Genomic DNA, 10011 nt, shown 5'->3' on the forward strand with positions numbered 1-10011 from the left:
GACAAAATCCATATGATCTGGATCTTCAAAACCAGGAGGTTGCTCTACATACACCTCTTCATCCAGCTTTCCATTCAGAAAGGCACTCTTGACATCCATTTGATAAACTTTAAAGTTTGAGAATGCTGCGAATGCCAATGATATCCTGATGGCCTCTAGTCTAGCCACTGGAGCATAGGTTTCATCATAATCAATGCCTTCAGCTTGAGAATACCCTTTAGCTACCAGTCTAGCTTTGTTTCTTGTAACCACACCATCTTCATCTAGTTTATTCCTGAATACCCACCGAGTACCAACAGCTTTCTTGTGTGTAGGTCTAGGTACCAGTTTCCAGACTTGTTGATGTTCAAACTGATTGAGTTCATCTTGTATAACAATCACCCATCTGGATCAGTCAGTGCTTCTTTAATCTTCTTAGGTTCCATCTCAGAAAGAAATCCTGAGAACAGACATTCATTTTGAGTAGCACGTCTAGTTCCGACTCCAACATCTGGATCACCAATAATCAACTCAAAATGATGAGCTTTATTCCAGACAGTCTGTCTTGGAAGATTTGATCTTGATGATTCGCCTTGAAATTCATTAGGATGTTGTCTCCTACTAGTTGATCCTTCAGCATCTCCCCCTGAGTTGTTGTCTGGTTGAATTGATGATTCTTCGTTAGTAGCAGTGGTATCTCCATTGTTGCCAATGTTTCCATCACCAGCAACAACCTCAGGTTCTTGATCATGTTCTGATTCTGAATCTAACATATCATCAAACTTCAGTTTCTCAGAAGGATCTTCAGTTTGGATACTAGGGAGTTTAGTGTCATCAAATGTAACATTCACACTTTCAGTTACTTTGTGTTGATCAATGATATACACCCTGTATAATCTTCTTCCATATCCAACAAAAATACCCTCATATGCCTTTGCCTCGAATTTACCATGACGATCATCTCCATCCTTGAGCACGAAGCATCTGGCACCAAATACATGAAAGTATTTGATAGAAGGTTTCTGTTCATTCATTATCTCATAAGGAGTCTTCATGAAGTCTTTGTTGATTAGAGTTCGATTCTGAGTATAACATGCAGTATTGACAGCTTCAGCCCAAAAGTACATTGGAAGACCTGATTCACTTAACATAGTTCTTGCAGGTTCAATCAATGTACGATTCTTCCTTTCTACCACTCCATTTTGCTGAGGGGTTCTAGGAGCTAAAAATTGTCTGGTAATCCCTTTGTCTGTACAGAATCCATTGAGAAGTGAATTCTTGAATTCTGCTCCATTATCTGACCTTATTGCTCTAACAGGGACATTAGAATCTAACTCGATCAACTTGATATGATCAATCACAACTTGTGGTGTTTCATCCTTAGAGTGAAGGAATAAAACCCACGTATACTTGGAATAGTCATCAACTATCACAAGACAGTAACACTTCTTTGACATCAAAAGAACATTAACTGGTCCAAATAAATCCATATGCAATAATTGCAGAACACCAGTTATGGAGGATGTGTCAGTGCCTCTGTGACTTGCTTTCTTTGACTTTCCTTTCTGGAAAGCCTCACATAGTCCTTCTGGGGAGAATTCCAGCTCAGGCAGACCTCTGACCAATTCTCTTTTGACAAGAGAATTCATTGTTTTGAAATTGAGATGAGAAAGTCTCTTGTGCCATAGCCAACTCTCATCTGACGATGCCTTTGCATAAAAACAATTGACTTCAGGATTGCTTCCAGAGTTCATGTCAGCTACGAACAGATTTCCTTTCCGGATTCCCATTAAGGAGGGCTTTTCACTTTTCTTGTGCAGAATCTGACACTTCAGCTTGTCGAATAAAACATTGTAGCCGTTGTCACAGAACTGACTAATACTAAGCAAATTGTGTTCAAGTCCTTGCACAACATACACATTTTCAATGATAACATTACCAGCTTGCAAACAGCCATATCCCTCAGCCAGACCTTTGCTGTTATCTCCAAAGGTAACCACAAGGCCAGCTTTCTCAACCACATTTGATAGCAGGGCTCTATCTCCGGTCATATGTCTTGACGATCCGCTGTAAAGAATCCACACTACCGGTTGTACCTGTTTAATGCCCTGTAATACAAATAGATTAGACCTTCTTCGGAACCCAAGCTTGGTTGGGTCCGGCATACTTGTAAAATTGGCCTTTATCAGGCAAAACAACATTCTTAACTTTAATGTTCTCAACTTTCTCAATGACTGGACATTTGACCTTGTAAACAGCCTTGACAAATTTTTGTTTAGGCTTAGGCACAAATGTCTCCTTTCTAGCTTTAGGAGGACTAGCAGTCTTAGACCTATCATGCTTCCTATTATTCACATGCTGACGATGAGTAGTCTTATCATTCGAAACATGCTTACCATTAAAATAAGCATACATCAAATTAAAAGCACAAGACATACAATCAGGAACACCACATGATTTATGAAAGGGATTAACAATTGGCAACTTATGCATGGTAGACATGGCATATTTGTTATCCAACTCATGTGTGTCTGAGTTAGTCTCATTTGCTTTCACAACTTTGATTGGAACCTTTGACACACTTGACTTGGAAACAACTTTCTCATTAGCAAGATCTTCAGCACGGATTTCTTCTTGAATAATAAATGAGGTCTCATCAAATGGTTCAGCAATTGATTCTTTATAGAGGGGTTCATCAACACCCTTAAGCACATGTGGTACTTCCCTACCTTTAGCACAGACATGAGGAGGGGAGTTTATGCTTAATTTTCCAATAGCAACATTATAATCAAAACCTATTTCAGATGTTTGATTAACAGCTTGCTTATTTTAAAACTCTTTAGACTTCGAACAAGAATTAAAGTAGGCTTTAACCTTAGTCTCAAGACCGGTGATCTTGTCTTTGAGAATAGTTTCGAGTTATCTATAACAATCAACTCTATTCTCTAGAAAAGATACTTGCTCTTTTAATTTGTCTTGATTAATGTGCACAAGTCTTAATTCATTGACCTCTTTCTCAAGGTCTTTGATTTGTTGAGTTAACAATTCATTATCACGACGAGCACAATCTAAGGAGCCTCCTAGATGATAAACTAATTCAGCATCAGTAAATTTTACCTCTTTTCTTGACGATGAGGTGTTTGCATCACTAGCCATAAGAGCAAGATTCCCAACTTCTTCATCTTCACTGTCAGTATCATCCCAGCTTCTTCCCTTTGCCAGGTAAGCCCTTTCAGATTTACTCTTCTGACTAGAATCATAAGAGTTCTTCCCAACTTGTTTTGGCTTCCTGCATTCTATGGCAAAGTGTCCCAACTCATTGCAGTTAAAGCATCGAATGGTGCTTCGATCAACCATCACTGTTTTGTACCCACTACTACTGGTGTTAGAGGATGAAGATCCACCTTTCTGGAATCTGTTGTAGTTGGACGTGTACTTGAACTTGGGATTCCTCTTGAATCTGACATTGGAGAATCTCTTGACAATCAGGGCCATTGACTCATCTTCCAATTGCTCCAGTTCTTTCAAGGAGTAAAAATCATCTCCTGATTGATTTGTAGTAGGAGGATCAAATTCTGCTACTATCACATTTTCTTCAGCCTTGGAAGACTGTACCATTCTCTCTGACTGTTAAGATTGTTGTTGTTGTTGTGGTTGTTCTTCAGCTACTAGAGCACTAGACGTGTTGACCACTCTTCCTTTCCCGTAGACTTCCTTCTGCTGAATCTGCTCCAATTCATAGGTTTTTAACACACCATAGAGCCTTTCCAAAGAAATCTCACTCAGATCTCTTGCTTCTCTTATGGTAGTGATTCTATGTTCGAGATGAGTTGGCAGTGTTAAAAGGAACTTTTTGTTGACCTCCCTGATTGAATAATATTTGCCATTTATGTTCAGGTTGTTGATCAATGCATTGTACCTCTCAAACACTTCAGTGATTCCTTCTCCTGGATTGGATTTAAAATGTTCATACTCAGAGGTTAGGATCTCTAATTTGTTCTCCCTAACTTCCTCTATTCCTTCATTAATCACCTCAATAGTTTCTCAGATGTGTTTGGAATCTTTACAGTTTATCACATGTCTATTCATCAAGGGATCAAGGGAATCAACTAAAATTAATTGAAGGCTAGCATCCAAGGAGGCTTCTTCTTTTTCAACTGGAGAAAAATCCTCAGGATTCTTTACATAGGTTCTAGCTTTGGTAATCACAACATCATTTTCTATTACCTCTGGTTCAATAACCATCAGAATTTTTGGACCCTTCTTTAACACTTCCAGATATTTGGGATTTGCAACTTGTAAAAACAATAGCATCTTCTTCTTCCACATAACATAATTTTCTTTATCGAATAGTGGAATTTTAACGGTTCCAACTTTTTGTGTAGTTATTATGAATTTTTGAGTAAATAAAAATTCAAGGAGTGGAAGAATCACAAAAGTCTAGGATCTTGATTTGTTCATTAATCAGAAGGCTCTGATACCAATTGTTAGGTCTCAATATGTTTGTAGAAGGGGGGTTGAATATAAACTATACCGTTTAATCGAATAAAATGCGGAATAAAAAAGTGAAACAAAATTCAAGTTAAATAAGAATATTATTAAACTTGAAAGGTGTTATAACAACGGTATCGTTTACAAGGGATTAATCTCAAATAAATTATTCCAAATCTAGAATAAATTCGACATGAACTTTTTATATTTTTGAAATAAAAAGGATCAAATGCTAAAAGCAATTTGAGATTAAGTTCTAGGGATTTTGGTCCGCTAGATAGTTACACAAGAACAAGAAAAGGATTTCTAGTGGTTTAGATTTAACAATAAATACTAGAAATTAATGTCCTGAGAAATTGCAATAAGTTCTCTGTTGTTCTGTGTTCTTCAGTTTGTTGTGATATTCAATGTTGTTCTGTGTTAGCTCAGCAAGACAATCCTTTTAGCTGGTAGAACTTTCGGTAGGACTATTGATTGAACTGGTAGAACTTTCGGTAGGACTATTGATTGAACTGGCAAGACTATCGGCAAGACAACCTAAAAAGACTTGGAAAGACTTTCGGTATGACAATCGAATTGTCATACCAGTTCAAATATTTGTCTTGCTGATTTAATTTTGAATATTAATTTAAAATCATTTCTAAAAAATGCATGATATTAATTCAGAATTAATTAACCAATTAATTCAATTAATCAATAAATTAATATTTGCAGATATAATTTATTTTCTTAATTAAATTATATGACTTAATTAATTAATAGAGAATTAATACTAATCTTGAACAACAACCACTCTTCTGACAATCGTCTGAAAATTATTGAAACTTATGAATCCATTTCACCACTTCAATGTTGACACTCGATGTACTGTCTGGTTCATGAATGACTAACATCAGTGATGTTTCTTCATGTCTTGATTTTCTTCGGATTAAATCCCTGTAATTAATTGATACCCTGACGAGATCTCTGTCACTTGATTAAATCCACAATCTTGATTTATATCACTGAGGCTTGATCAATTTCTTGAGCTTCTTCCAGTGAATTAAGTCCTCAAGTCTGTAGATGAACAATGTTACTTAATCCTTTGACATATGTTACTTTGAGAGATCTCTCTGACGATAGAACCACTATTTGCTTGTTACATCCTTATTTGAGTTGAGTTAAATCCTCGAATAAACAAATAGGCTATGACATATGCCTTTCAGCTTGGTTAAATATTAACCTTGGTTAATCAAGTGGTTAAAATACTTGGCCAAGAATGATTCTTGCAAAATATCTCTTAACTATGCTTACATCATCCTCCCTATGTCACTTCCTTGCCATTTGTCAAACTCTTATGGCTTGATGACGCCACCTTGTTTTTAGTCCACTTGTTTAATTCTCTTGCTTCTTGTACAAGCTTGATTCTTGGTCGCTTATTTACTTTATGGTTCTCTTAACTCACGTTCTATTGAGTGGCATTTATGACACTTTATAATGCTCCTTTAAACTTTGAATTGATGCGTTTGTACTCAAGTTGTCAAGTATTTTAACGTGTTTTCTAGTGTTTTTGCATTTCAGGCATTATCTAGGTAATCAGGTGAATTAGCATTATTTTGGTGCTAATTTGGTGTCAAGGTGGTGTTGGAATAAAAGCTCGTGGAAAGCCGATTTGAAGCAGCAAAGAAAATCAGAAATCTGAAGTTTTTTCAGAGGTACGGCGTGCCCGTGCCAGTCAAGCGCGCGGTCGTGCCAGGATGTCAGAAAGGCAGCGTGCCCGCACTGTGATAGCATGCGGCCGCTGTTGAGTGGCATTTATGACACTTTATAACACTCTAATAAGCTTTGAATTGATGCATTTGTACTCAAGCTGTTAAGTGTTTTAACGTGTTTTTGAGTATTTTTGCATTTCAGGAATTATCTAGGTAATCAGGTGAATTAGCATTATTTTGGTGCTAATTTGGTGTCTAGGTGGTGTTGGAATAAAACCCCGTTGAAAGCCGGCTCAAATATACAAGAAAAATGAAGAAGTCAAGTTCTGGAAGAAGCCCAGCGCGCCCGCGCTGATCGAGCGTGCGGTAGCTCCCAAAGTACAGAAAGCCAGCGCGCCCGCACTGATCAAGCGCCCGGTCGCACCGTGTCGGGATGGCAGAATCCTGTTTCTACTTGGTTTCTGAGAGAAAGAATTCTACACTGTATGGGGCTGCTATATAAGCAAATATAGGTCATTTTTAATAAAAAAAACAAGCTAGAGACATATCAAGGAGAACCGTAAGAAGACCGTATTAGCACAATTCAATGAAGACGAAGAAGATCTTGTTTTTACTTGTGAATCTTTGTTTTAAGATGTAACTTGGATGCTAGTTTTCTTATTTGTGAAACTTAATCTTATTTTGTACTTGGTTTTATTTATTCATTATAAAGACTATGTTTATTATACCATGCTTTCATCGCTACCCACGTTGATGATGAATCCGATTATGGACTAATCGTTATCGTGGGGTTCTAGCGGATTTATTTATGGATTTCTTTAGCTAAATTGTTTCGATGCCTTACGGTGTGGTGATTGTATGATAACCTATTATTGGTTGTGCTTATTCGTCTTATGAGCGTCGCGAACTTGTAAGATAGTGTGTTAATTCTTAATGAAGTGAAAATGAATTTAAGGATTTAGAACTTGCCATGCTAGCATAGGTTCATGTATTTGTTATGCATGATTCGTAGGTAATTTTAACCATCTTACTTGCTCTATGTAATCAAGATATATAACTTGTGCTTAAACTGTTATGTTGTCAAATTCAATAGACATATAGGGTCTCAATATAATTGGTATATATTCAGCTTCTATCTCTTTTGTGGATGTCTGGTAGTATGGTATTCGTGCAATGAAAGTTGGCGTTTATCAGTTTCCTGTTGTTTGATTAGTGTCATCACCATTGCATGCTAAGGTTAAGAACAATAGGGCTATTGAATGAAGTATTTAATGAAGTTAGAATCCCATGTTTGTCTCATATAATATACAACTCTCCTTACTCTCTTAGTTATAATCATTAGTTTAATTCGTAGTATAAACAACCTCTATTTTTTATCATCTTAGCATTGAATAATAACCATACATTGTTGCTTAAGTGCATGAATTAAATAGTTAACCAAGCCAGTCTCTGTGGGAATGAACTAGAAAAGATTCTATATTACTTGCGAACGCGTATACTTGCATGAATTATTAGCGCGTGTTTAGCGACTAACAAGTTTTTGGCGCCGCTGCCGGGGACTGCAGTGTTAATTTATAATTTATGTGCTTTCCATCAGTGGTTGTTAAAGTTTATTGACTCGGACATTGTTACTTATTTTTTTCTTTGTCTTATGTCAGGTACTCTATCGAGGGTGTGTGCATACGCGTTCGCGTACTCGTAAGAGAACACTGGATAAAGCTGAGGAAGAACTTGTGGTGGTTCGAAGATAAGTTTTTGAGGAAGAAAAGAAGGAAGAAGAAGAAGAAGACAAAGTCGACGAACCAACTTTAGTAGAGATGGGTGATCAATTAGAATATCCTAAGCCTTTGATGGACTATTCTCAGCCTAAGATTAATGACATTCAGTCAAGCATTATCAGGCTAGCCATCAGGGCTAATACTTTTGAGATCAAGTCAAGCACGATTTAGATGATACAGAACTCAATTCAGTTTGGGGGTTCTCCTACTGAAGACCCCAACATGCACATCAGGGATTTCATCGAGATCAGCGACACGTTCAAATTCAATGATGTGACTGAAGATGCTATCAAGTTACGACTCTTTACATTCCCTCTGAGGGACAAGGCTAAGTGTTGGTTACATTCTCTACCAGTAGGGTCTATCACCACTTGGGAAGATCTGGCTCAAAAGTTTCTCACTAAATTCTTCCTTATGGTGAATACTGCTGCAATCAGGAATGCTCTTACTCAGTTTGCTCAGTAAACAAGGGAATCTCTGTGTGAGGCTTGGGATCGATATAAGGAGATGCTAAGGAAGTGCCCACACCATGACATGCCTGATTGGATGATTATTAACTGCTTCTATAATGGATTGGGTGCTACTTCTAGACCCATGCTTGATGCAGCATTAGGAGGGGCCTTGTGGGCTAAAAGCTACGATGAAGCTTATGAACTGATTGAACTGATGGCTGCTAATGAGTACCAGAATCCTTCCCAGAGACAGACTTAGGGAAAGGTAGCAGGAATTCTAGAGTTGGATGCAGCAATTGCTATAACTGCCCAACTTAAGGCTTTGACGATGAAGGTGGACACTTTGGCTAATTATGAAGTTAATCAAATCGCTAGTGTCTGTGAGCTTTGTGTTGGTGCCCATGAGACTGATTAGTGCGTAATTTCTAGTGAATCAGCTCAGTTCGTGATCAACTTTCAGCGTTTGCAGCAACCTGTGCCCGCCACTTATCACCCCAACAACCACAATCATCCTAATTTCAGTTGGAGCAACACTCAGAATGTGGTTCAACAGCCCTATCAGCAGTATCCAGCTAAGCAGTACAACCCCCCCCCGGTTTTCAACAACCGCAATATGCACCGAGACAACAGCTCCAGCTGCAACAAGCTAATAAAAAATCTGAATTAGAGGAGTTGAAGCTTATGTGCAAAAGTAAAGTCGTTTCTATCAAGACCTTGGAAAATCAAATTGGGCAAATTTCCAATGCCTTGCTTAATCGTCAGCCCGGTACACTACCTAGTGACACTGAAGTGCCAGGAAAGAGGGAAGCTAAGGAGCAGGTAAAGGCAATCACTTTAAGGTCTGGAAAGGTTGCGAATCCTGAACAAACTCAAGTGTTTACTGAAGAAGTAGAGGCTGAGAAAGATGGAGAGCAGCAGGAAGTCGAAGTGGAACCAAGGAAGACTACTGTTGAGCATACTCCTCCTAAGGGTAATACATGGGAGAAACAGATCTATCTTCCACCGCCTTTTCCTAAGCGGTTGCAGAAGAAAAAGCTGGACAAGTAATTTGAGAAGTTTCAATAGGTGTTCAAGAAACTTCATATCAACATACCTTTCGCTGAGGCTCTTGAGCAGATGCCTAGTTATGCAAAGTTTATGAAAGGTATTCTCTCTCGGAGAGTGAAGCTAGATAATTTAGAGACAGTCGCTCTTACGGAGGAATGCAGTTTTGTGCTGCAACAGAAGTTGCCTCCGAAGCTTAAGGATCCAGGAAGCTTCACTATTTTATGTACTATTGGAAAAATGTCTTTTGACAGATGCTTATGTGACTTGGAAGCTAGCATCAATCTGATGCCATTATCAATCTTCAAGCAGTTGGACTTACCTGATCCAAAACCGACTTATATGTCCTTGTAGTTAGCCGACCGTTCTATTACATATCCGCGAGGTATTGTTGAGAATATCTTGGTAAAGGTTGATAAACTCATCTTTCCTGCTGATGTCATAATTCTTGATTTCGAGGAGGATAAGAAGATTCACATAATCTTGGGAAGACCTTTCTTGCCGACTGGCCGAAACTTGATAGATGTGCAGAAGGGTGAGCTCACAATGCGAGTGCTGGATCATGATGTAACTTGT

The 10011-nt window shown here is 38.1% G+C and overlaps 1 non-coding gene across 1 annotated transcript; it reads right to left on the reverse strand.

Annotated features, from left to right (window-relative positions):
* Positions 1-8368: 8368 nt before the first annotated feature.
* LOC141715334 (small nucleolar RNA R71) lies at positions 8369-8475 on the reverse strand. Its single transcript, XR_012572100.1, has one exon. It is a non-coding gene; the product is annotated as a small nucleolar RNA R71 (small nucleolar RNA).
* Positions 8476-10011: the final 1536 nt, after the last annotated feature.

Source organism: Apium graveolens, chromosome 3, assembly GCF_009905375.1.
Source record: "Apium graveolens cultivar Ventura chromosome 3, ASM990537v1, whole genome shotgun sequence".
NCBI lineage: Eukaryota > Viridiplantae > Streptophyta > Magnoliopsida > Apiales > Apiaceae > Apium > Apium graveolens.